The sequence below is a fragment of the Cyprinus carpio genome, chromosome A1 (assembly GCF_018340385.1).
Source record: "Cyprinus carpio isolate SPL01 chromosome A1, ASM1834038v1, whole genome shotgun sequence".
NCBI lineage: Eukaryota > Metazoa > Chordata > Actinopteri > Cypriniformes > Cyprinidae > Cyprinus > Cyprinus carpio.
The window spans coordinates 17,144,745-17,171,512 of record NC_056572.1 but is presented as its reverse complement, the minus strand read 5'-3'; the positions used below and the strand labels follow the sequence as shown (position 1 = coordinate 17,171,512).

Here is a 26,768-nt window from a genome sequence, read left to right as displayed (position 1 = left end):
AAGTAGGTACAGTATAGTAAACATTAAAATATGGTTTCAGTACTGTATATAAAAAAAATAGAGGCATAATCTGAAAAAAAGAAGCCTAGTGCATTATAGGGAATAATTTAGAGATTTTTCCAGTTGGTTTTATACCTTTAGATCAAATGGTGTTATCGTTTATATTATTGCATATTATTACATACATTAAAAGTTGTAAAATTATTATAAAACATATAAAATGCTAATTCCAAAAATGGAGCCTTGTGAAATAACAGGGATGTTTTTCTGCACATTTTAGTATTGGTTTTATACTACAGTATAATGTAATGTAGATAAAGGGTTTATTATTATTATTATTATTATTATTATTATTATTATTATTATTATTATTGTTGCAAGTGCTGTGTGGAAGACAGCAACCAATGCGCGCGGCGCAACGCAGCAGTGGCAGAATGACGTGCGATCAGGTGGAGCGACGCAGATCTGCTGTTCAGTAGCGAGCATAGCTCCGGAGTCTGATTCCCGAATGCTGAAGTAAACACGGAACCGGGAGTCTGCTGTAGAACATTTGATTCCCGAAACATTTGAAGGAAACACGAAGCCGGGCGTCTGCTGCCGCCGTTCCTGTCGCGGACGGTCGCGGTTCGTATGAGGATCGCGGCTGCTTTAATGGTTTCTAGGCAAACTAGGAACGTTTTCGAGGATTTGTGAGAAGGTAAGTCACTCATTCCAACAAATGGGCTTTAACATTTGAACACAAGATCTGAGACACTTGATGAACTTAATGACACTTAAAGTTGGCCTATAGGCGAAATGTCTGCGTTTATTTGTTTCTGATGTCGTGTGTGCTAAGACGCATATGAAAGTGATGTTTATACTTTTTGTTTCACTTGAAGAGATGTCAGTTTGACAGACACTGTGTTTTCAGTTGATATTCAATTGGTTGTCAGTCTGTTATTGCTTTATATAATGTTTAAGTTACCTTACAGTTGAGAAAAAATGTTTGATGAGACGCGTTTCCACTTAGAATTCATCCGACGCATCGATACGTTTAACGAGACTGAATCCGTGTTTACTTGCGCGTCTCATTATTTCTCTTTTCTAATCACAAATAAATATAATATCTGGCATTACCTGTGACAGAATAATTCATCTAAAACCTAACGCATCGCGTTTATTCTTGACAGTCGATGTACAGTATCCGAATAGCTTCAACAGATGTTCGATCGGTCGTTATACTGTATTTGGTCCGTATATTTGTGTTGAAGGAAAGCCTCATAAGATCTTATATTAAGGAGAGTATTAAAATGTCCTCAAAGTTTGATAAGTAAATATAGAAAACGCGAAAACATGTAGGGTTCGTTTGAGCTGCAGGGAGAATAGGCTAAATGTCATTATTATGGTTCCTATTAAAAGTCCACACCAGCTTCAGAAGCCCGCGTGTGTTCAGTGTGCGTGAATAACCTGTTGTGCTAATCTAATCTCGCTCTCTGTCGGCTCGCGGCCGGAGGCGCGTTGCATTCCATCCAGTTTCTTAGAAGCAACAACCGACACGCAAACTACACAGCTACACAAGCCCTTCGTGATAACACTAATCAAAAGCCAATCAAGGGCAGCAGCACAGGAATCGGTATGAATTTCACCCAGGTCTGCGCATCAGGGGTCGATGCGTCGGGTTGAAACGGTCAGGACGCACGTGCGCTTGTGTGAAGCAGATAGCGCCAATCACCAACACACATCCTGTGCCACGAGTCTCGAACATACACACATGCAAAAGTACATAACACACATACACACATGTAAATGTACATAACCTCTCCCAGTTTTGCAGAACTCAAAATTTGGTTGAACAGATTTTTAAAGTCCACTTGAAATCCAATTTGACTCTATTTTCCTGCTTTTATTCATCAGTGCACGTCAATTATAAATCAAAGACAAACACGAATTTATTTTGTTTTGTAAGTAATAATTATATTGTGAATAATCTAGGAATTCTGACAGCAGATGATTTGTGATATTTGAAGATATTTGTGATATTTTGCACAAGTGCTTTGATGGATGTTGCCATAGTGCCCTTAATTCGTCATTGAATTATTATTTTTAATTATATTTTCACCACCAGTAAAATATTCAAATCAGAAACTGAACTCAATAATTGATTAATCAGTCATTGAACGACCAGTCCACTGTCCCAACTAATAGTTATTCACTAATGATTCCTCAGATATCATAGTGAAGCAGACATGCAAACACCACCACATGCTACCATCCCAGCAGATGGCTAGCTATTAATAAATGAGCTGCGATGAATAGCAATTGCTTGTTTTAGGAAGATGCTTTTGTTTAAAGGAGTATATGATTGTCGTCTCAGTCCTCAGGCTCATTCTAGAAAATGTTTGCACTTTGCACAAACAAATGAGGTTTGGTGTTGGAGACGAGTTTGAACATGCTGCCTCAAGCTGCCTTTTACACTGAGTGTGTTCATATAATGCTGAGGAGTGAAACCTCATTGTCTTGAAACTAATTGCATAATGACAGCATTCACAAACATGTTCCACACCACACATAGAGGTAAAGTCAAAGACTGTACTAAAGAATTAAAACAGATAATCTTCGTTATATAATTTGATTTCATTATTTTGGGGCTCAAAATGTGCAAGTGAGTATAGTTTACACCAGTGTTTTGTAGTGGTTTTGCTTCAGGACCCTGATTTTACTTTGAATAAACTTCAAATCAAACATTGACATATTAATATTAGATTTAGTTACCCAGTAATTTACCTCAGAAAACACATTGTGTTAAGCAGAAAGTTAAGAGTTTAATTAAGTGAAGCCATAGTCAACGTCACCTGACTCATATTTTCTGTCATCTTGAATAGTTTTGTTAGTAGTTTTTGAGGATGAGGGCATCACACAACCTGGGAATGGACATGTTGACTTCTGTTTTATTTGACCCAATTCTACCAAGTTAGAAATGAATTTGTGTAAAATACCATTTAATTGGACACAGACTTTGACATTGATAACTAAAGCTGTCTGAGGCATTGAAACAGACCTAGGTAAGTAAAGAGTAATGGCTCATGAAGGTTGGCATGATTTCACATATGTATTTACAGCATAAACAGAATTGGACACAATCCTTATAACAGTTAAATGTTTGCAAGCAGTGTTTGTTTCCAAGTATTTGTAATGAACATAATTCAAAGTAGCTGTGAATCGATACTTGTATATGCAAAGTGCAGTCATAATAATTTTGTGTCTGATGGCATTTCATTTTCTCCAGTAAAGACTTCTGATCCTTTGAATTTAGTCATTGATTGTAAGTATAAAAACAGTGTATTTAAAGTTCATTATAAAATATTATTCTGCTGTATATATAAGTAGTTGTAAGGTTGGTAGGTTGATTCTACTTATTATTTATGGGCCCTTTGCTGCCGAGCGGTTTCACCATTATTTGTGCTTCTATGGTAACAGACTTCCGTGATTGGTGGATCTCTCTTCAGGCTTATGGGTAGTTTAGTTCTTTGTGAGCTGAATAATGGCTTTTATGTCTTCTGTAGAGCTGCTTTGAACTTGTTTTAAAGTTGAACTTCACACACTTTTCAAAACTAAACTAAACTGAACTGAACCAACACTGAACTAACTTGAGCCGAAAAATGACACTATTGTCTTTTTAGAGCTGCTCTGCAACAGAATCTGTATTTTCTCTGTAATTGATTCAGTTATTTTCCTGTTTATCACTGTGAAGCTGCTTTGACACCATCTGTGTTGTATAAAGTGCTATAAAGCTGGCTAGACCTCACTGAGGGTCTGTGGATTAGACATGATTTTATGGTCTCTGATACACTATCATTAAAATCACATTTTTGGAAAAGGTTAATAAGATTTTTACTTCCACAAGTGTCTGTTGTGCTGTCCTGTCAGGTTAAGCTGATCATATTAACAGATGTCAGTAGAGCACATTATTGAGAAACAGCCTGTTGTTTCATGATGAGATGAAAGAGGCAGGTTGTCCCTGTTGGAGCTGTTGAGCTTTTCATTGGCTGAATGTATCTGATATCTTCATTAACATTTGTCCAATTACAGTTGTCGTCTCTGTTGTTCAGGTGTCCACTGGGACAGTAAAGGTCAGTTTGTTTTCATCATCTGTGGGTGGATCAGATCACAGAGTGCTTCCTCTCATGCAATTAATGCATCTCACATAGTCTGCTGGTTCAGAAAGATCTAGAATTATGGATAGCAGGTTTTTATCAGATGATAGTGAGGTGTGTTCATGTGTGACAGTGTGTGTGTGTGTGTGTGTGTTTTATGGTTCAGCTGTTCTCACTGACCCAGATGGAAATGTTGACTGTCCGCTGATGTGTCCACATGCCTCAATGGACAGTGAAATGCGCCTGAAAGCTATTGATTTTTCTTGAATTTTCCTCTGTGACATAAATAGCTCAAACTCTTCAGATTCAGAACTGGGAGTGATTTTTGTTGCATGACTATTGATGCATCACCAGTAGGGGTGCTCCGATTGATTGATAAAATTTGAATGTAACGTTTTTGCATTCAAATGTGGATTTTTATTTTAAATTCAGCGAATATTCGGAAAAAAAAAATTGACAGCCCTAGTTTGATAGGCGGTCTCTAAGGCCCTGTCCACACAAACGGGTATTTTCAAAACTGTAGCTTTTTCTATGCGGTTTGGCCGTTCGTCCACACACAAACGCAGCACAAGGTCACTGAAACCAAACATTTTTGAAAACTCCTGCCAGTGTGAAGTTTTTCAAAAACTCTGGTTGCAGTGAGTGTTATCATGTAGACAGCGAAACCGGAGATTTTGGCTTGTGACATCAGAGCATGCACTGTTATCTCCACCTACTGGAAACTTTTTGAGGCTTCTGATAGGCCAACATGGCTTTATGGTTGAGATTATATCACCACCTGTTGGCTTGGCATGCTCTTGGCAGTGCTTCATAGCATGCTTTTGCATTTTCAGATTTTTTTTAAAAAGGGAAGAAGGAAAAACTCTTTATAAAAATACCAGGGCTGGACCAGAATATTCGATTATTCGTATATTCGTTAGGTGGGTTGGCATTCGATTTTCAATTTTGAGATTCAAATAATCTTTTTTTGTTTTGTTTTTGTTTTTTTGAACACCTGGCATCCCCTGCGAAACGGTCTTCATTCGCACTTGAATATAGCCAGTTTTTTACTATCCGGCCGAACGGTTCTTAGGACTGTAAGGTATGGTTACTGTTGTATTTCCACGTGAGCCTGGTATGGCGCGGCACGGTAACAAACCGTTCTTAGCCTGGAATTCTAGGCACGGTTAGACAGCCATGCTTAGCCGTGCTGTTAGAGTGCTTGTGCTTGACTTCGCCACTCTGTTGCCTGGGTACCAGTTTCTCCAAACAGTCAAGTAAACAGCTACGCTACGTTCAATATAAAAAAAATGTCTTGAGACAGTTTGGTCTGTGGAGGAAACATCTGCGCTTATTGATATTATACCCGTTGTCGCCTTCTGTTTATCTTATTTTTTACGTAGAGAGTTGTCTTTTTTTCTGTTATTGAAAGAAGTAAATATCAGATAAAAAAAGAAGTCCCAAAAACAGAAATATCTGATCATCGTCCATATTGCTTTTTATATTACACTTGCGTTACCAAGGCAAGGACTGGCGCATTTGTATTGCATTCCAAAGAGCTCTGTTATAAGCGCCACAGTGGAAAATGAAACCGTATCTGTGCTGACTGGCCCGGATCGGCACAAAATTGAATGGTTAAGCAAAGAGAACCGTTCAGGCCGATAGTAGAAAAGCTGCTTATGAATCGCCCATGAGTGAACATCATGATTCAGTTCATCTGGAAGAGAAGACAAAAGTGCAGAAGACCTCAGTTGTGTGGGAGCACTTTAAATTGAGTGAGGACAAGACAAAGGCAGTGTGCCAGATATGCGATTTGAAACTGTCCTACCACAACAGCACATCAAGTTTGAAAAATCACCTGAGTTCTGTAAGTAGTATGCCTTTAGTATATTCACTAACTAGGACCACACCACAAACAAGCTATGAAACTGTTAGTTGAACAGAGTGTTGGGGAAGAGTAGAAAGAAGACGAAGGGGTAGAGGGAATGGGATGATGGTCAGGTTGATCAGGGCATCTAGAATTGATGGCTCAGAGAGACTCAGGGTGGGGTTACCATCTCTATCATATATTTAGGCCAGACAATTAGGACCCCCCGATACAGCCTGAAAGAAAGAGAATGTGGGATAAGGTTGGCTGAATGGATGAGAAAGGGAGGGAAGGGTGGGTTTGAGAGAAAGAAACGAACAGTACGGTATGAGGTGGCCCGATATATGGAGGTTTGGGAAGTCAGGTGATCGTTTTGGCCGTGCCCCTGCTCCTGAACATCTGTTAACCAATTAACTCCATTTCACTAGCTAATATTTAGGCCAGACAATTAGGACCCCCAAAGTTGGGAACAGCTGAGTTAAGCGTGAGCTTGAAATGTAGATGGCCAGATCATACGGAGAGGATGCAGAGACTAAATAGTTCAGGGATCCAATGGTTAACGCAGGTTCTTGTTTTGGTAAGCCTTTATTAGTACAAATGTGTGAGAATGAGAGAAAGCTGGGCAATCATAGCCAGTGGTTATTCATAGGAGTAGTTGATCCCTGACAAGTAGAAATGCACATGTGGATCTTAGGAAGGAATGAGCACAAGATATTAAGTTGTGAATGGACAGTGGGTCGGTTGATGGGAAAGGAAGCTTTGAGACAGTTGCACCCGAAGAGGTATTCTGGAAATCATGCTTGGAGCAAGGCAATTAAGAATGGCTTCTTGAGAAGCATGTTTGGTGTCTGATCTGTGGTGAGACCGGAGTGGGAAGCATGTTTATTCTGGAGCCAAGTCTACATTTCTGGAAATGGGAAATGAGACGAAGAGACAGCTACAAGATTGAGGAGTCTTGGTATATGAGTTGCTCGGAGAAGGAATTGTTGTTGAGCAGAGATTAAGTTAGCCTATGCATGAATTGCATAACTGCCAAACATGATCATCCCTTGTTTATAGTTTCGACTTCTGCTCCATAGTCTGAGCAGATGAGTAGATTCGGACCATTCAACCCCCAAAGGATGGCTGCTATGACTATTGGATATAATTCATAATGCTGTGGAGACTGCTCTTGACTGTGGATTGTGGGAACTGAACTCCGGAGGCTGTTCGGAATCAACCCAGGAGCCACCATATTAACTGCTGAAGTCTGTTTAGGGTGTTGCATCAGTGTATAGTTGGATGCAGCCGGGATGAAAGATATAGACATTATGGAAAATAAATGTTGTTGCATGATGAGAGGTGTTGTTGCCGGAGGCACATTTCCATTGCATGTTTATCTAATGCGACTCTGTCGTAGGAGAAGGGATGGTTGCTGCTTTTAACAGAATCTCTGACGCGAAAGATTTCCCTTGAGGAATTATCTGGATGGCATTTTTAAGGTGGCCTAGAAGTCCTTGTAGTTGACACTTAATACGTCTCTCTAGCTCAGATGAAGTGTGAGGCTCTGAGGTTTCTACTCTGATAATGGAAGGCAGAGTTCAGTGAAAACATAGATTAGTGTGAAAATCCTAATTATAGTGGTGCAGATGAAGGTGCAACGATTTGAAGTCTTCGAGGAGGTTAAGAACGTAAAGGAGTCTGGTTGTTAGTAAGAATCCATCATAGCTTTGGAAAGACAGTCTAAAAACCTAGGGCTGCTTCTGCAATTGAATGTGTCTTACAGTGAAGTAATCACACCTTCCCAGAAGCCTCAGGGGATTCTTGATGGATAGGCAAGACTTGGCATTAGTGGTATCGGCTTTGGCAAGCCAAGCTCTGTGGCCTGCTAAGTGAATGAGTATTCTGGGGTTGTGATGATACAGTTAATGGTTGGAATGTGAGTGTCGTGGAGAGAAGATAAGTTGATTTAATTAAACCTCTTCTGCTAGTAGCCTGTCAACTATATCAGGTTCTTGATAGAAATGTGGAGGTGCTTTGCAAGTCAGTCTGCTGGTGTCATAGGGTTATGAGGGCAGGAGTTTCTCGCATGGGCTCCGTCACAGAATGCGCAGGTGTGAAGGAGCCCGCAATTAGACAACGGGCAGCCCAGATGATTGAGGTTGTTGCGTGCCATCCTGCCTCTCTGATGCAGGATTGGCCAGCCTCTATGTCAATGATTTAAGGAAAGGTTATTGTTTACTGAGGGGTATTTATATTGGCATTGGAATTACTGGAGGAGATGGAGCTGCAGCAGATAGCTGTAGTTTGCATGGAGAAGTGATGAGGTTTTTTGGGGGGGGGGGGGGTGCTGTAATTGAGCATGCTGAAGCTGGATGTGAGGGGGCTTCACAAGTTCACGTAAAGGGATGTTTAAAATTTGAATATCCAGCAGTAGAGTTCAGGGTTGAGAGGGCTCCTGAATGACCCTTGGTTGGATTGCTGTAGATGACTCATTGGCTCTAAGCTGTGATTTACATGAGGTCAGTCAGTAGATTAAAAATCTTTCTGAATATTAGAATGGATGTGTTATCATGATCTAGTCCATACGTTACAGAGGTAGTGGTGCTGGACGAGGCTTCTGGACTGTAAGGTAAGCTATTGAGAATTATTAGGATGCATGAGCCATTTTGCTGAAAAATGGCTGAAGGAAGGGTGGAAGAATGGATGCTAGGATGAAAGGATGTCTTTGAGGGGGGGATTGAGGATGAGAGGATATTGTGGGGGGAGGAGGTAGAGTGAGGGAGGGAAAGAGGGAGGGAGGGAGGGAGAGAGTGAGATTGGGAGGTATAGAGAGGGGGAAGAATAAGAAGCTATTAAATAGTAATATATTTTAATTTAATGCCAGGTCAGCATCTTGCGTTATTTTCATGGCAAACAATTAAAATACAAGTATAACAAATACAATAAACTTCTTAAAATTCTAAAACTTTCTAAGTAGATATTAACAATTATTAGAAACACAGGGCAATATTGCTGTAAACAGCTGAAGGCAGGGTGGAAAAATGGATGTTAGGATGAAAGGATGTTTTTGAGTGGTGGAGTTTTGAGGATGAGAGGGTATTGGTGGAGGGAGAGGGTAAAATGAGGGAGGGAAGGAGGGAAGGAGAGAGGAAGGTAGAGAGAGAGTGAAATAGGGAAGTATAGAGAGAGGGGAGAATAAGAAGCTATTGAGAATAACCTCTTAAATTCTAAAACTTTCTAAGTAGCTATTGAGAATTATTAGAAACACGAGAGCCGTATTGCTGTAAACGGCTGAAGGAAGGGTGGAAGAATGGATGTTGGTATGAAAGGATGTTTGTGAGTGGGGTGTGTTGCAAGATGCAGGGAGGGAGGAAGGGAGGGGTGGGAATGGATAGTAGATTTGGAAATAGAATGGGAGGTTGAAGGAGACTGGCTGGTCTGCGTGAGCAAAGACTATAGAATACCCAAGACGTGCCAGTCCTTTAGTTTTGAATGGGGGAAAAAAGCGTGCTCAATATGGCTGCTCAATCGCAGGAAGAGTGATCCGAATGAAAGAGCCAATCGGTAAAGTCAGCGCGTCACTGCTGCTCCCATTAGAAGCGTCCCAGTTGCTATAGAAACAGTCAGTGATCTGAGACGTGCACTGACTGATCTAGCCTTAATAAACAAGCTTTTAATAACGCTATTTGAGCAAAAGTAACAACATTTATGACACAGTTGTTGTCAGATTTCTTTGGTGATTTGAAATAGGAACTTTAATCGTAAGCTTAGTGAACTGTTTTGGAGAATTTGATGTTCCCCATACAAAACGTTGGTTCTACCGCCGCGCGTACCGCCACCTCCACCGCCGCCGCGTCTGCAAAGTGCATTTGCAGCTTTTGACCGCTGAGTTGTGCTTTAATCACAAGTTATCAAACAAGCGCATCAAAGCACATTTTCACAAATAGACGTCAGCTTTGCCTCACTGAAGTGTTATATTTGACTGCAGTCGGGGAAAATGAAAGAAAAAATATTTAATATTCACAGATGAAAGTTTAGTCCTTATGAAAATATGTGCGTTTCTTAGAACGAATTCAAGCAGGATAAATGTCAAGCCTATGAGCCTGTGCTTATATTTTCTCTACACCATATTTTAGATTTGACACATTTAAATAGTGTGCAGTATTAATTATATAATATGAATTATGTGTTATATTATTCAAAAGAAATTGTGGTTTACTTTGCATTGGAGCATTAAAAGTGGTAGCATAGTGAGCTAGGCTTGTGTGTTTTATAAATTATTTTCTTTATTTAAGTAAAACGTGAGGCACTGAATAATTTCGCTCCCATTATTTAGGCCTAATTAAAACAAGAAACGAATAAATTAAACCTCGAGATTTAACTAAATCATTGAAACTCTAAAGAATGGACTGATTAATAAAACGTCCTCATGATTAAACTCAAGTTCTCTCATTATAATCAACAAAATACACACGATGTAAAAAACAGCTTCATTAATTGACAACTTCAGTCTTCTTGCTTTCATGTAATTTAAGTAAAATAAAAATAAATAAATAAATAAATTGTAGCCGCATTTAAATGCAGGTTTGTATAATATTCCGTAAAATATCAGTGCAAGATTTGCTCGGCGCGCATGATGCTGAGTGCAGTGCAGCATTTATTCTTATTTGTCTACATATTTTATCTTTTATCTTTTATATTTTATCTTCATTACAAATCTTGTTTGGTTTTATTTAGGATAAGTGCATGTAAAAAAAAAAAAATTGCTCTGTAATGCATATGCAAAATGTGAATTATTATTCATATTCAAGTGTTTGTGCGAAAATTATTATGCATGCATGACAGGGGGGCGCCCTCTCGGTCACGTGATTTTTTTCCTGATAATGAAATAACTGAAAATTGTGGTGTCTCACATACATGAGAAACATATCTACAGAAAGCTTGAAATGTCTTTTAAACGAATCAATTCAAAACAAAGTATATTGTAATCTGTGAGGGTTGTATTTCTCTCTTAAGGCGCGTCCATGTGGAGAGAGTCAGCACTGTGAATTTCATCTTGCAGCCGACAAGAAAACATTTGTTTATTAATAAATAATTAAAATGTCTCCTTTTTCACAATTATTGGGCTACTTCTGCCTGTGCTTTGGGGCAAACTTAATGCATGTGCTTGAGCGTGGAATATATTAAGGCTATTTATGGATTATAGATGTAAATTTAATATAAACCTGCGATTAGTTGAATAATGACAAATGAACGACTAGTAACTAGAAAAATCTTACGTGGGAGGCAGATCTATTAAATACCCTCTAGACATTTCTGTTAAAGTTTTTTAAGCATTTTATATGCGTTTGCACAAATTCTTCTTTCAAAATGGTCTGTAATGGAGAGATGTCTTAACACTGATTTTTCCTCTGAAACACAAAAACGAAAATTGAAATAAAATTGATATTTTATGTTTTGGGAATGGCCAGCCCTTCTCTGCAGATACTGTGCTTCTGGTTTGTGCATTTTAAATCACATAAAGTCTACAAAATATATAAAAACTCTTGTGTTTTTTGTCACTTCTGTAAAAAAAGCCTATAAAACATGTTCATAAACGGATACCTTACTGATGTCTGGACTCTTTTTCGGGATTTAGAAAAACTTCAATATATTGTTCATGAACAGGCTACATTCTGTGAAAATTTATATTTCACACTCTAAAAAATATTGTATGGACACAACAAAATAAAACAGCCGACGCTTCACTCAGGGCTCGTAGTTCTGATTTGGCTCAAGCCTCCCCCGCGCGTTTGAGACATGCTGCCGAGCAGAGTATGAGCAGAGCGGAGTGATTCTGACTGGAGCGAGGAGCGGATTTTATAAAAGTCGGAGCGTCATGGTTTTCACTCGCTCCAAGAGCGCTACATCACGAGCACAATTCATGCAAACAGCCCGTAATATAACTGCATATTTAGCAAGAATTCAGAAAACATATTTAGCTATAGCTTGATACACATATTCTCTCCGATCAGAAGATTATAATGACAGCAGTAGTCGAGCGGGATGTTACAGGCTAGTTCTCAAGGAGTTTGTCTGTTCCTTTTACTGAATATTTTCGGGTTAAAGCATGATTTGGAGTTTTTCTGTTCATTTTAATGAATTTTTTGTTGCAATAATGCATTCAAACAAATGAAATTTTACAGTGCTGCTTCATCTGTAACTGATTTTGAAATCTGTAAGAAATGCATCGATCTGTAGATAAAATAACTGACGAAAATGTAGGCTACTGTTATTTTCATCACAAACAAAATTTGCACAGCTGAAAGCAGCAATTATACCTTTTAATGCTGACAATGTTATTAGTTTGGCATTTGGTAGGAAAAAAAGTTAGCACACAATAGCCTAATCCCATTTGAAACTCTCCTGTTATTTTATTTATTTATTTTTTATTTTATTTTTATAGGCTACGTTATGAACATAACATTTCAACTTTATCAACGGAGCGAGTGGAGCAGTGTTTCCTGCCGAGTGAGAGAGATATTTCGCCCTCGAAATGAACAAGACCGTCCGGTGTAGACATGGTTAGACAGTGTCTGCTATATTTACAAATAATTGATATAAGAAATAAAAATAAATACATAACCTAAACCATAACAAGATGAAAATATTGACTAAAAAATTGATTTACACTTGCTCTGTCCTACGTCCATGACACTGACTCACTGCGGAGTTGGCAGTTTTGAACAGCTGGATCAAGCTGGATCAAACCTGTCTTTAAAGTTGTTTTAAAACCAATATGTCCTAAAAACCTGTTCTGCAAGTTTGAAACCCTCATACAACACTGTCCATATGAAAGACCAAGAGATTCACACCTTTATCTCGACCCCCACAAGCTTTAACTACCCCAACCCCCTCCAGCTGAACTGAATTCGACCTGTTTTTTGGCTGCGAGGAACGGTGTGTTGTCATGTTACTGGGTTCAAACATGCCTGCACTCACAGCAGCCTTACTCTTTTTATTCATTATTTTCCCACAGCCCATATTATTATTATCACTAGACCAAAATAATAACAAATTCTCAACTGATAATTAATCATTATTTTTGAGAAAATCGTAGGCGTTTGTGAACGTAGACATTTGAGGAAGGCTTTAAGACCAAGCGGAATCCTCCGTCAGCTGCTCCCGCTTCACAGCGTACGTCTCGCGCTCACTGACCCAGCTTTACCGTCCACGTTTGGATTTTATAAAATCAGTTTGCAACATTTAGCAAGGCGGGAAAACATTCAGTCTACCTGAAGAAAGACGTATTTCATTGAGCTAATGCTGTTAAATAGAGAGTAAAAAAAAGTAGGCTATTCTTAAATTTGGATCTCATTATACTGAAGTACAAATCCAAGCACCAGAAGCAACCTACACTCTCTAAGTGTTCTTTCATTGAAAAGTATGCATTTTATTTATTCACAGGCTATGGTTGAAATAATATTTTAGTTGAAAACTTTAAGTGCCATTGTTTAAAAAATTGCATCATAGAAATGTTTCATATTCCTTCAGTTTTTATGCTTTAAAATCCAATGGACAGACATAGGCCTATATTATTGTACATTACAAATATTTGGATCGTCCCTTATTTTCTTAAAGAGTAAATACTTATTTTCTTCAAGAATAAACATTATAAATAAAGAATAAAAGAAAGAACCTCTATTAGCCCTTATTTTCCATTTCTGAAGTTAATTTGCAACTCTTATGATGCGAGTGAATGCACATGCACAAAGTAATTTTCGGATGCAATGGAAAAATAAAGCTGGATAAAATTATTGCTACACGAAACTTGTAAATAGTTAACAACATAGCCTAGATTAGGCCCATACTTTGTTCCTAAGTATATAATGTTTAATAATTTATTATTAATTTATTATTAATAAATAATTTGTTAACCCACAATAACACATTTTAACCGATTAATCGTCTATTTTCGTTTGCTGCATTTTTTTTAAACATGCTAAAAAATAAATAAAATTTGTGAGAGTTGCATTTTATTACATTCAGAAATAATAACGGCAGGCCTAATAATGCTATAGGCTAATGTACCAACAGGATATTTTTAGTTCCCTTCACTTTACAACAAATCCTTTTAATTCAACAAATTTATCAGAACAGAACAAGAATTACAAATATATAATTCTAATGGATAAATATAATTGCAGTATATAATAATATAGGCTTATAAACAAAACAAAAATAATAATTAAAAATAATTTAAAGCGATACATAAGGTTGGGCTTTTCTCTCATATTGGAGACAAATCCAAACATGTTGCCCATTTGAAGCTAAACTCTTATTCATTAGGTAAAATATAGGCTTTGGATTTCACACGTGTTTCAGTATCTACGGCAAAAAAAATTATAATGAGCAAAAATATGCCAAAGTGGACCACTGCTCGCGCAGCATGGCTCGGTGAACGACTGCTGTTTCCAAATATGTCCGCGTGAGGCACCAGCACGATCAAAGTCACAATTCACAATTTTTGTTCACACAGTAAAGGCATAATTCAAAAATGCAAAGTGTTAGCAGTTTGAAAAATCAAGAATAATAACAGAGTTAATAAGAATTATTTGTAAATGCTGCACCGTTCTCATTTCACTCTGCAAATGGAACCTGAAGATTATTATTATTATTATTTTTAACCAAGAATGAACCGAAATGAAAACATTTAGCTTTTAATCCGTGTATATATATACACGCGGCGGTATTACCCATTTTGGTTGTCAACCTACTGTAGGAGTTGCTCTTGTATGGCAGAGAGGCATTTCAAAGATGGCCGCTGAGGGACATGACTTGTCTTAACCCTCTGAGGTCTAGGGGGTTTTGGGGGCCTGGAGAAGTTTTGACATCCCCTGACTTTTGTGCTTTTTTCAGTTGCTTATAAATATATACATGGCTTAAGTCTAATAACACTGCAATGAGTACAAACTGGGCTACAATAATATGTAAATAGCATGTATGTACATGATTGTGTTTTTGAGAAAACAACGTTTATGCATGGTTAGTAAAAAAATACAATGTTGAAGTCACTGAAATAAGGTCATAAAACACCTAGAGAACATTTGTTCACAAGACTGTCAACCCTGGAGCTTGTAGCCTAGAATTTTTGCTTCAAAATTATGTGAAATACATCTTGTTTACTCACTCACAGAGAACAATAGATTAATATAAAATTTCGAAAACACTTTTTGTTTCAAAAAGGCATATGCGAGTAGGCGTCAATTATGATGATTTTTGTGTGATACACCTGAGAAGATAAAGACCCGCATAATGAGCTGCATAATGAGCCTTTCAGCCAGGTGTGTGACAGAGAGAGAAGAGTTACAAGAAAGAATGTGAGGACAAAATAAATTTATATATTTTTATGTTTGTAGTTTATTTAGAATATATTTAATTATCCCCCAAAATAACTTGAGATTCACTTGCGAGTGCAGTTAAACAGTTTATTAGGATCAATCAAAGCTGACTTTCAAAGATGAATTTTTAGCATCATTACTCCAGTCACACAATCTTTCAGAAATCATTCTAATATTCTGATTTGCTTCTCAAAAAACATTTATTATTATTATTATTATTATTATTATTGATTTTGAAGAGATTGTTTTTTTATTAATTGAAAGAACAGCATCGTTTCTAACATGATTATTGTATTTATCATCAATTGTGTGCTAAATTATAAGTTATATATATATATATATATATATATATATATATATTTATATATATTAGGGGTGTAACGGTACACAAATATGTACCTCTGTTTTAACGTCACGGTTCGGTATGATTTCGGTACAGCAGGGGGAAAAACTAATTTTTTTTTTTTTTTTTTTAAATGGTTTACTGAACAAGTTGCTCTTTCTTGAAATACATTCTGTTATAGTTTCAGTTTTCTTAGTGATGCAAATCTACCTCAGTTTATGCTTAAAACTATAGGGAGCACTTTTACATTATAAGATTACAATTAGGCCTAACACCTTAACCCAAACATAAAGCCACAAGTTTGAGCTGTTTTGTTTCAATTTTTTGTTTAATATAAGTAGAAACAGCACATCCTTGTGGCACGGATGACACAGAAGAGCATACACAGCACACGGTGATATGGAGAGACACAGAGGAGACCGCTGACAAAGAAATTGTTGAATAAATTGTTATTTTTGTTTTCTTTGCTTACATAAAGTGTTCCCGTTGCTTCATATAACCCAGACTGCATGTCTGATGGCAGATGGAGTATTCTGACAACGACTTTCATACCTTTTATGGACCTTGACACTGTTATTTATTTGGTAGTCTATGGGACAGTCTCAAGCCTCCAGGTTTTCATCCAAAATATCTTAAATTGTGTTCTGAAGACGAACGGAGCTTTTACGGGTTTGGAACGAAATGGGGATAAGTGATTAATGACAAAATTTTCAAATTGGGGTGGAGTATCCCTTTAATGCTGCGTTCACACCAAACGCGAATAGAGCGTCAAATTCGCGTCTACCGCGTCTAGTTTGCCGCTTGAACATTTTGAATGCATTAGAGCGAAATAGACGCGCGTAGAAAGCAAGAGTTTGACGCGAAATTGACCCGCGTCCGAGGTGAAATCATTCACTTCTTATGGGAGGGGCAATTGCTAGGCGGTTTGTCTGTTTGCATGATGGCTGATGTTGATCGAGCTTTCGAGGCTTTTTCCTGCACTCGTCCTCTGAATAAACACATTATCTTGTTAGCGAAAAGTAGCTGTATATTAGGGGGAAAATAGTTACTCTATTCGCGTTTGGTGTGAACGCAGCATTATGATCGTGTTCACTCGCGCTCCGCTATGCACGAATCAGCGGGCCGTCACGGCTCAGACTAGGGAACCGGAGCTGATCGCGCCGCGCCCCCTCTAGTCAGTGCTTGTGTTGGGATTATACCAGCACATTTCTGAACCGTCCCAGAAGCGGCTTTTTACACTGACTCCCAGCTTTTAAATGGTATAGTGTATATTGTTACACTTGGAGTAAGACTGGAGTAATAATGCTGAAAATTTAGCTTTGATCACAGGAATAAATTAGATTTAAAAATACATTCAAATAGAAACCAGTTATTTTAAATAGTAAAAATATTTCACAATATTACTGCTTTAGCAAATGCAACTTTCTGTATTTTGGATCAAATAAAATCAGGCTCATGTGTCATGTTGAAATATATAAATGAACATCACATACCTGGCATTTCCAAAATGTATATTGTTTATGTGCTATGAAAGACATACTTTTTTGAAGAGACGTTAGAGAGATGGGAGTGTGTGCCTCGCTTGGTCTTTTAGGTGTGTTCCAGGTTCCTGAGTGGGCTGCTTCTTTGCATTGGCTCGCTTTGCAACAGGTTATTATTTATCTGAAATAAAAAAAATAAGCATGCTGTTTACGCAAATAAACTGCATTAGTAACATTATTGTGATGGTCACTGATACTATTATATATACTAGTAATTTATAGGAAAAAAAGAACACAATTACCACATAGCACATTTATTGTCAGTGATATTTACAGCTTACTTGATACACTTTTTCTTTTTTCTTTTTACCTTAGACGATTGGGTAGAAAAGTGGGGGGGTTAAGTAATGTAAAAATATTTACACCAGAGCTGTCTATGTTATAGAACATAAAAAAAAAAAAAACATCCTGCCATCGTGAAACACTGAGATGATGTTAATGAAACTTCATAATGTTTTACCTGATTATACATTTAGTCAGGAATTATAGTCTGGAAAAATTCTAACTAATAAAATGTATATAAGTTATATGAAAACTAATACAAGTAGATTAATAATAAAAAAGACTTACTCATGTTTATCTCTTCTGGGTCAAGCCGCTTTGTTCTTCTTTCTGAGGTAATCCAAATCTTATTCCTCTCAGCGGTCTTATTGAGGTGAATTATGTCTTATTCCTCTCAGCGCAAAGCGAACAGTAACATTTAAAAAACGTGAAGAACAGTCTCGCTGCTTTGTTTGCTCTGATGAGGGCGGTAACCCGCCACGAGCTTCACTTGGACGCTTATAATAACAATAGCGCGCTCGGCGTGTGGGTGTGGTTGCATTAGATATAATGAAGGGAGATGTGAAAGACTGGACATCACTTTGTTTTCATGTGGATTACTTTATCACAGAATATTTGTTTTTGGTAGCACTTCCTTAGTTTAAAAGTAGACATGTCAAGCTTTCTATAGATATATGTCTCTGTGTTGAGTATTCACTGAAGTAAAAGTTCATTTTAATGACGCGTTTCTAAATAAAGATCACTGCAGACCAAGGCTGCAGACAGTGCACTCTGTTTGTTTTCTTTATTTTATAAATGCACAAAGTTTTTTGTTATCATGTGTGTATACATATAAAAGTAGACCCTTTACAGATTCGTTTGATGTATTGCTTTTATAAGTACGATCAAAACTGAAAGTGTAATTTAAGTTCTTTAAAAGGACTTTGGTGTGAGGAAAAGTCTCAAGGGACAGTGAATGGGCATCTGGAATTTAGGAGTAGCTATAGATAATTATTAGAAAACATGGAGCTGTATTGCTGATTGTTTGTTTATTTACTTATTAAGTCATATCAGCATGTGGCTATATTTCATGTCGAAAACCAGCTAATACATAAATCAATCCATACACAAGTCTGTTATACATATGAGTCAAGGGGGAACAATTTAGAATGTTCAATTTAAGCAGCCTGCGTGTCTTTGGGCTGTAAGCCGTTTTGCTGTAATCAGCTGAAGGAAAGGGTATAGGAATGGATGCCTGTGAGCGGAGTTTTATGTGCAAACTGTGAGCATAGAGAAGAGAAGAATTTTGGGAGAGATCAGATTGAGTGAGTGCAGGTGGAAAAACGTCTTGCCTGCCGCTAGGGGGAGCTGCTGTCTGATGCTGTGGAGGAGAATTCTCGTGATGTCACGTGTGACGGAGAGTGACTCCCTAGGAGTTGCCGGAAGTGCTAAGGGCTCAAAGTTTGTCATTACAGAAGTTTTATTGATACTGAATATAGTTGAAATAACTGTTTGTTATCTGCACAATTGAATTGGATACCTTGGATTTAAGTGTGTTGTTGAAGGCGATCTGTGGTTCAGTTGTCCTCAGCTCTGTATTCTGAAAGACGTGCAATGGGAGCGCTGAGGAAGCACCGGAGAAGCACCTCGCAAGGAGAGCGCGAATTCCATTTCTGCGTCCACCAAGCAAACGATGATGGCGATCTCGGCCTCGGAGAGGGTGGAGGCAGGGAACAGCTCAGAGTCCTCCCGAGATGAGCCTGGGAGTGGACACTCCTAGTCCGGAATGTGCGCAACCAAACGCGAGCACCAAATGAGACACTGTACTCCCTTGGGTCCACAGCAACACACCCGCCACGCATGAAGTTGATTGGAGTAAAGTTAAAAGTTAATGAATCGAATTTCTTTTTCATTCTTGCCAGTGTTTAACCATTCAGCACTCACGTGCTCTCCTGAAGACTGAGTGCTCATGCAAACTTGAAGGGCACACACATAACACCAGGTTCACACATACTCCGATTGCAGTGCATTTACACTGCACACGGTTGCGGTCCGGAAGAGCGCTCCAGGAGCAGTCTGCAGCAGTGCAGCGATAGTTTCCACACCGAATTTGCTGCCCACGCTGAATTATAGTGACAGTGCATTGTTTCCAGTAAATATGTAAATGAAAATGTAGTAATTACACCAAAAATGCATATAATTAAAGTCTGTTTTTCACAGCCAACACATATGGCTTGTTGGCTAGTTTTTAAAGGAAAAGAGCACTTTTAGATAAAAAAGGCAATGATAGATTGCACTTGTGGAGGTAGGAAAAAAAGTTCTTTATGAACCGCAGGATTGCTTGTAATAAAGATTTAAATGCAAAAGAAAAGGCAGTAGAGCTGAGTGTTTGTGATAACGTAAGAAAAGTAGTTTAAATGTTGTGCCACTTGCTTGAGAAACTGTGTTGTGCTGTGTGTAAGCTATTGTGCAACAATAAAAACAAAAATGTGTGAGTGTAAAAACAAAAATTCAATACATGACTGAACATTTAGGTGAGATAAATATATATTTTTGAAAAATGTCTAAAAAATGCTCCCCTCCACCTCTCAAAAAAAAAAAAAAAAAAAAAAACTCTCACAAGAGTCACCTACTGTATAAGAGGGAAATTCCCCCCATTTTCAAAAATGAAATTCAGGCCCTGAATAAATGTCTAAAAATCCTGATTGAAGTATTACTGTAAATAATTCTACATGATAAAAATAAGGCTTTAAAAAGATCTGTATCAGTAATCTACATGATAAAAATAAGGCTTTAAAAAGATCTGCGATGCCCCCCCCCCCCCCCCCCCCCCCCCCCCCCCCGAAGACCACAAAACATACAAAACACATAATTCTGCACAAACAGTTATATTTTATTATAATAACATAAGTGAAAGAGAAAATTATATTTCTCAATTGCACAAATCCTTCATTAGACATTTGAAAAACACATAATCGTTTTGTATTACCTATTTTTATTAGCCATTTCACACAATTCAGAAAAACAAAAATGGGCAGGAACTATAGGCTTGTATTTATAACATTATGAATGAAATGTGTGTTATTTGGAAGAAAGTCGAGGTGTGGTCTGACTTTAGTCCACTAATTCCCCCCTTGTCTGTTCCATTTGGGAGAGACCCAGAGGTGAACTGTCCCCCACGCTCCGCTCCGCCCCGCTCCCCTTTCGCCTTCTCACACAGCTTCTGTGCACGGCAACTTCTCAGCAAGCAGGGGTGCCAATTCCCCAAAGTTAACAGAAAACAGCTTTGCGGTGGCGGTGCAGAGGATTATTTTTATTTTTATTTTAACTGCTCATGCTGCCCCCCATGTATCATGAAATAATGCCGCCCCGGGCAGCTGCTACTGATCGTATCGGCAGATACTGCTTTCCGTGATCGGCCTCAGAAAATCGTCCGGAGAACCCCTAATCACAAACAGTGGCTTCATTTGCTGGTCAAAGATAAAAGAGTATTAACAACTTAGTTGTTGTGTTCATGTCAATTAATAATTATTTAACAACTGAAGGAAAATTGCTTGTGAATCACCACTGATAAGCTACTACTAAATATTGTAGAAACTTCTGTGAAGTTGCGTTGCAATGATTTGTATCGTCAAAAGCGCTATACAGATAAACTTGAATTGAATTGAATTGTGATTATGAGAACCAGTGACAAGCATGTGTTTTTGCTGTATAGAAAAGAGCAGTGTTGATATTTTGTTATTTACAATGGATTTACAACATAAGGTTCATTCTGTTAATGAGCGAAGGAAGGGAAGAGTCTGGTACAGGATGAACAGATAGAGATGTTCACCTGTTAATTGTGTACCCTCTGAAGCATCAGATGACATAATAACTGAACACTGGCTCCATCTGAAGCGTTTAAAAAAGGATTTTTATCTGACTTAATCCTGCTGACCTTAGAGGATTTTGTTAGGTTTATATTATTTTTTTTTTTCCCAGATGCATTTGAAGTGGAAAAAAACAATTTTATGCGTTTCAACACTGCTGTACTTTGTTTCCTAATCTAGCTTTCTAATAAACCTGGCTAAAAAAATAAAATGAATAAAATAATAATAATCTCTGAATATTGTTGGATCTGTGATGAATAGCTCATGTACCACTATTGTAAATTGCTGCATCTGTTAACCTGTTAACCTGCACCTCCCATTATGGGACCCACAGCTGAAAATGCCCTACCCATCTTAAAATTGCAACAGTTCCTGACTTCAGTGTGCTACACACACAATTTTGGTGTCTTTGGAAAGAAGACCCTTTGGGCTTTGGGTAGAGGTGATAATGCTCAAAAAGATAAAAAGTTATAGACACTGAAATGCCTTGAAAAATTGAACCACACTGATTTTTTATTTCATATAAAAATGCATGAAATCTGTCCTGGAGCAATCCAGAAAAATAATGGGTTGAGAGTCTCATGAGTTTCTACAAAATCTTAGACATCGTATAAGTGATTTATTTGAGCACTAGAAAAATACTTTAAAAACAATCTGAGTAATAAAAATAAATAAGAAAAAAAGGATTAGCTATGTATGCCAATTACAGTACATCCTGAGATTGCTAGAAATATAGCATTCACACTGATAGACACTCATATAGTCAATAATCACATGTTGATGGCCAGTTATACAGATGGTAATCATACAGATGCGCCATATAGTCAATAATCACACTCTATTCATATAGACCGCATTCACACTGATAGCTGTGATTACACAGTAATCACACACTAATGTGTGCTCAAACAGATGGTAATCATGCAGATACAGACACATTCCCCACAAAACACACACACATACTGTATATATGAAAAATGTTGAAGAAGAAAAAAAATAAAGAATAGTTTGTGCAACAAGCCGATCACTAAGTTACACCCCTATTAGATGACAGGTGCGTCACAGCGTGTGTCACAAGCTGTCATGAGAGAGTGCCAGAATTCAAATAAACAATATTCTGTGTATCTTTGACACTTTTTTAGTGGATTGTTTCACTCTGTTTGTGACACTGTACAAAACCATGCTATTTTTACTTATTGTTTTTAGCATAAGTTATTCCATAACGGATAAAAACAACACTGTCACCAAAAAACTGAGACGTAAACAAAGGAATTACGATAAAAACAGCCCTACTGCCAATGCATTCTTTGTACATGGTCAGCTCTCAGTCAAGGCAGTTCCAATACGACCAAGTATGCCTTGCAATTTCCCACGCTAGCGGCAGTCAGCAGACGGAACGAGAGGGCTCTATTATAACTGCCTGCTGTCAGGATCTTAATCCCACCATCCGTTAACAGATGGCTATTTATGATGAAGTCATTGGGCTAGAGAGTTTCATTCAACAATCACTCTGGTAGTCCTCAACACCTAATTGCCTGAAGGATGGATCAACCCACTCACAGTCCTCTGCCTGCCTCCTCATCTGTCCTCCTTCCAGCACCAGAGCCCATGCAATTAGACTAATTCCATGTGTCTAATGCGGAATGTCAGTGCCAAATTTTCAATCAGCTGTGTCTATATTGTGGTGCTGAATGTCTTTTTTGACCCACCTGCCCAGTTTGACCCACATGGTGAGTACCATCCATCTTTGTCCCATGACTGCATCTCTAACTAAGACACACATTATAGTAACCTCTCGTCAATCGTGCGTTTCAGCACAAACCCTCATTGACTCCGGATTTCTGGCAGGTTAATTTATCTTGATTTAATTAATTAAACTACTTAGTGATGAAAAGAAACCCTGCTTACAAATACATTGCACCCACACATTGATGTTTCGCATAGGAAATCTTCATCAGGAGAAAATCTCCTTTCATGTGCAGGAGGGTTCCACTGCTGATGTCATCCTGGGACGACGCCTGTGGCTGTTACAACATGCACCTTTGATCTGTTGGTGGAGCAGAGAGATCCAGTGTTGGGGAGATTCCTGCTTTGGTACTTGTCTGGATTTGATCAAGAAGCCCAGAACCAAGAGGTCAGTCAGTATCCAATCTGATCCATCACAGTCCCTCTTTCTTAACTCCACCACTATTGAAAGCCCAGAGGTAACGGTGTAACAGAAGATCCCCTTTGACTACCGGACATTCCAGGATGTGTTCAGCAAGCATCTAGCCACAAAACTACCAGCTCACCGGCCATGGGACTGTGTCATCGACTTGCTGCCTGGGGCAACTCTACCTAATGGAAAGATCTATCCACTGTACATTCTGGAACAAAAGGCCATGGAGGAGTACATCGAGGATGCCCTGCAAGAGTTCATCCATCAATCTACCTCCCCTGCCACTTCAAGTTTCTTTTTTGTAGGAAAAAAGGAAGGCTTGTGGCCCTGCATTGATTACCAAGCTCTCAATTCCTAAATCATCAAGTACTCTTACCCTCTTCCTCTGGTCCCAGCCGCCCTGGAGCAGTTACGAGATGCCCAGATCTTCTCCAAGTTGGACCTACAGAGCGAGTATAACCTCATCCACACATTTGAGGGTGATGAATGGAAGACTGCCTTTGTGACTCCATCTGGACACTATGAATAGGTCCTCCAAAAGCTCTGTGAGTACCATCTACCTGAAATTGGAGAAGTGCGAATTCCACTGTAGCACCATCCACTTCCTAGGATATGTCATCAGTAGGGTTGGGGATCGTTATAAATTTTCCGGTTCCGGTTCCGGTTTCACCTAACGGTTCCGGTTCCGATTCCGGTTCCATTAAAATCATTAAAAAAATAGTGGTAAGGAAAAATGCACAATACTCAACTACTCAATGCTCAATTCTGTTTATTACTTACTGTCAACTTAATTTAAAGGTTGGCAATGTCAAAATTCAACATATATATTACGGTATACAAATTATCTGGTTCCGATTCCATTTAAATGAACTATTATTAAGGTTTTTTTTTTTTTTTTTTTTTTTTTTTTACTATTTTACCTTCATTGAATTTAGTGTTGCTGGAAGGAAGTAAGTAATGCTGAGTAATGCTTGTCCATCAATCAGCATGTGCTTCAAAGTTGATATTTTTTACACTATCAATAACATTTGCTTTTCAAGCAGGAATAAGCTGGTTGGCCAAATAGTCCCTTGAGGGCTAAGATACTTGTTCATTTCCCTAAATTAATGAAATATACACTGTTATACTTATAACCATGTATACACACACTACATAAAGCCCCTATTTTACAAATAATAATGCAGTCAGGAGATGGTGTGATGCAATGAGTGGTTTCCACATGCATGAAAATAAATATTTTATATAAACTTTGTTTATCACTCTTGAAATGACCTGTACACTAAATAATCTAATCCTCATACTTACATAACAATAGCAGTCTATTTATTTAGTGGTCAAAGTTGAAGTCAATATGTATATTAATGACAACATGGGACAAATATAATGTAATTTAGTGGCAGCAGGTGCTGCACGCTGCCGGTATGTACAGTCAGACAAAATGACGTGCACAGTTTTCAAAGGCGCGAGTGCGCGTACAGTTGTGGGAAACGTGTTCGGCATTTAAAGACGCGACGCGGCGCGTGCGTTTGTGGAGTGCGCGTTATTAGAAACAATGTGCTTAGTAATTAAAGAGGCAGGGCGGCGTTTCTGTTATTTGGTTTGTGACATCCTTTACGGGAAACACCGCATCGTCAGAAAACCAGCGCAAGGCTGCTCACAGTGCTTGGTCACGTTTCGCACCAGAACCGTTTTTGGACCGTTACTGCCATGACATTAAAAACATTATATATATATATATATATATATATATATATATATATATTATATATATATATACACACACACACACACACACACACACATATATTATGAATCCTAATGTTGTTTGTTCCTTATGCAGGATGTTTATCACCAAACGTGTGATGATTTGGACCCTAAAACAGTGAGCTGATATTCCAGAAAGCTCGTTGTGTGTTTACTTGTCGCCTTTTAGTACATCAGACTCGATTTGTGAACCATATAGAAGAGAAAAACATAATTATTGCTCTTTCATCCTTCTCCCGTGAGTTTTGAGCCTAGAGGCAGAAAACTGACAGATTCAATTATTTACAGTTGTGTTTTCAGTTTTTGTATATAGCATTTGGAAACCTGCCATTCAGTCTGTGTGAATCTCATGAAACCTGAGAACTTCATGTCCAGCTCACGTTAAACCCTGAAGCAAGAAAATAACAGATAATGTTGCTTAATGAAAATTAATCCTGTTTTTAAAAGCATAATTTGCATTGAGATATGTTATTTTATTTCCATGATAATTAAATGCCCCCACACATTCTTATTATTGAAATGTGCAAAAAATAATGACTAAATATTATTTAAATTGTAAAATGATTGTACATCATGGTATTTTTGTTGTACTGCCTTTATTTCAGTTATTAATCACCACTGAGAAAATCAGGCGTTTAAATATGCTTCATGATCATTACACAACGTGTAATTTAATTTTATGTTTTACCCACGCTTGTTTTTTGTGAGATTTAACCATTTGTCTCTGATGCTTCATGCCATTGTTGTTTTTTCATGGCTGTTTTCAACTTTAAGTCACTAGATGTGTTGACATCTGTTAAATATCTCCAGTTTAAGAAACAATGTATGAAGTGTAATTATCAACATGAGAAGTCATAAATTCGGTCAGAGATGGGGGTGTTGTTATTTTCAGCATCTAGCCTAAATGTTTTGTTGGTGTTCATATGTTTTCTTTACATTCACTGGCTATTTTCTCCTGTTACAGCATTGGCTTGACCATGAAGCAGCAGATCCCCGTGTCAGATGTTGCCCTAGTAACCCAGTAACTTAAAGACAATTAGGTGCAAAGTAGATCAGAATTGGCTTTAGTGCTCAGAAACAGCGGATCACCTCGGTTTAAATCACAATCAGAGATGTCAACCATATACGTGGCACTGTATAGGACACGCACATGCAGTTCATCCAGTTTCAGCTGAAGCTTTATAAAGTCAGGCTGAAGTCCTGTCTTTATTACTCCATCTATTACACCTCCATATGAAGGTCTGGTTCAGTGAAAGCTGCCTGTTCTGTTCATCAGTATATGACGGTTGTTTGACTAGTCTGAGCAGTAAAATGTGTCTCTGGTAAAGAGTCTTTACAAAATCTGATCGTCTGAAATCTGTGATGCTAACTTTGGTTTTGTTACTCTCTTGCAGTGTAGATGCAGCGAGAGCCCAAACATGCTGTTATAGTTTAGGTTAGTTAGTGTTAGTGTGCTCGTGTGATGAAAATGCTGATCGACAATGATCTGTT

At 38.1% G+C, this 26,768-nt stretch overlaps 1 protein-coding gene across 3 annotated transcripts in view; it reads left to right on the top strand.

Annotated features, from left to right (window-relative positions):
* Nucleotides 1–425: 425 nt before the first annotated feature.
* Nucleotides 426–26,768, top strand: part of LOC109058194 (growth hormone receptor-like) — a 53,150-nt gene continuing 26,807 nt past the window's right edge. The window contains exons 1-2 of one of the 3 annotated variants that reach the window (XM_042754029.1): nt 426–697; nt 23,338–24,058. The gene's annotated coding sequence lies outside the window, so the exon portion shown is untranslated. The remainder of the gene's footprint in view (nt 698–23,337; nt 24,059–26,768) is intronic. The other 2 variants (XM_042754015.1, XM_042754044.1) reach the window with 2 other exon arrangements.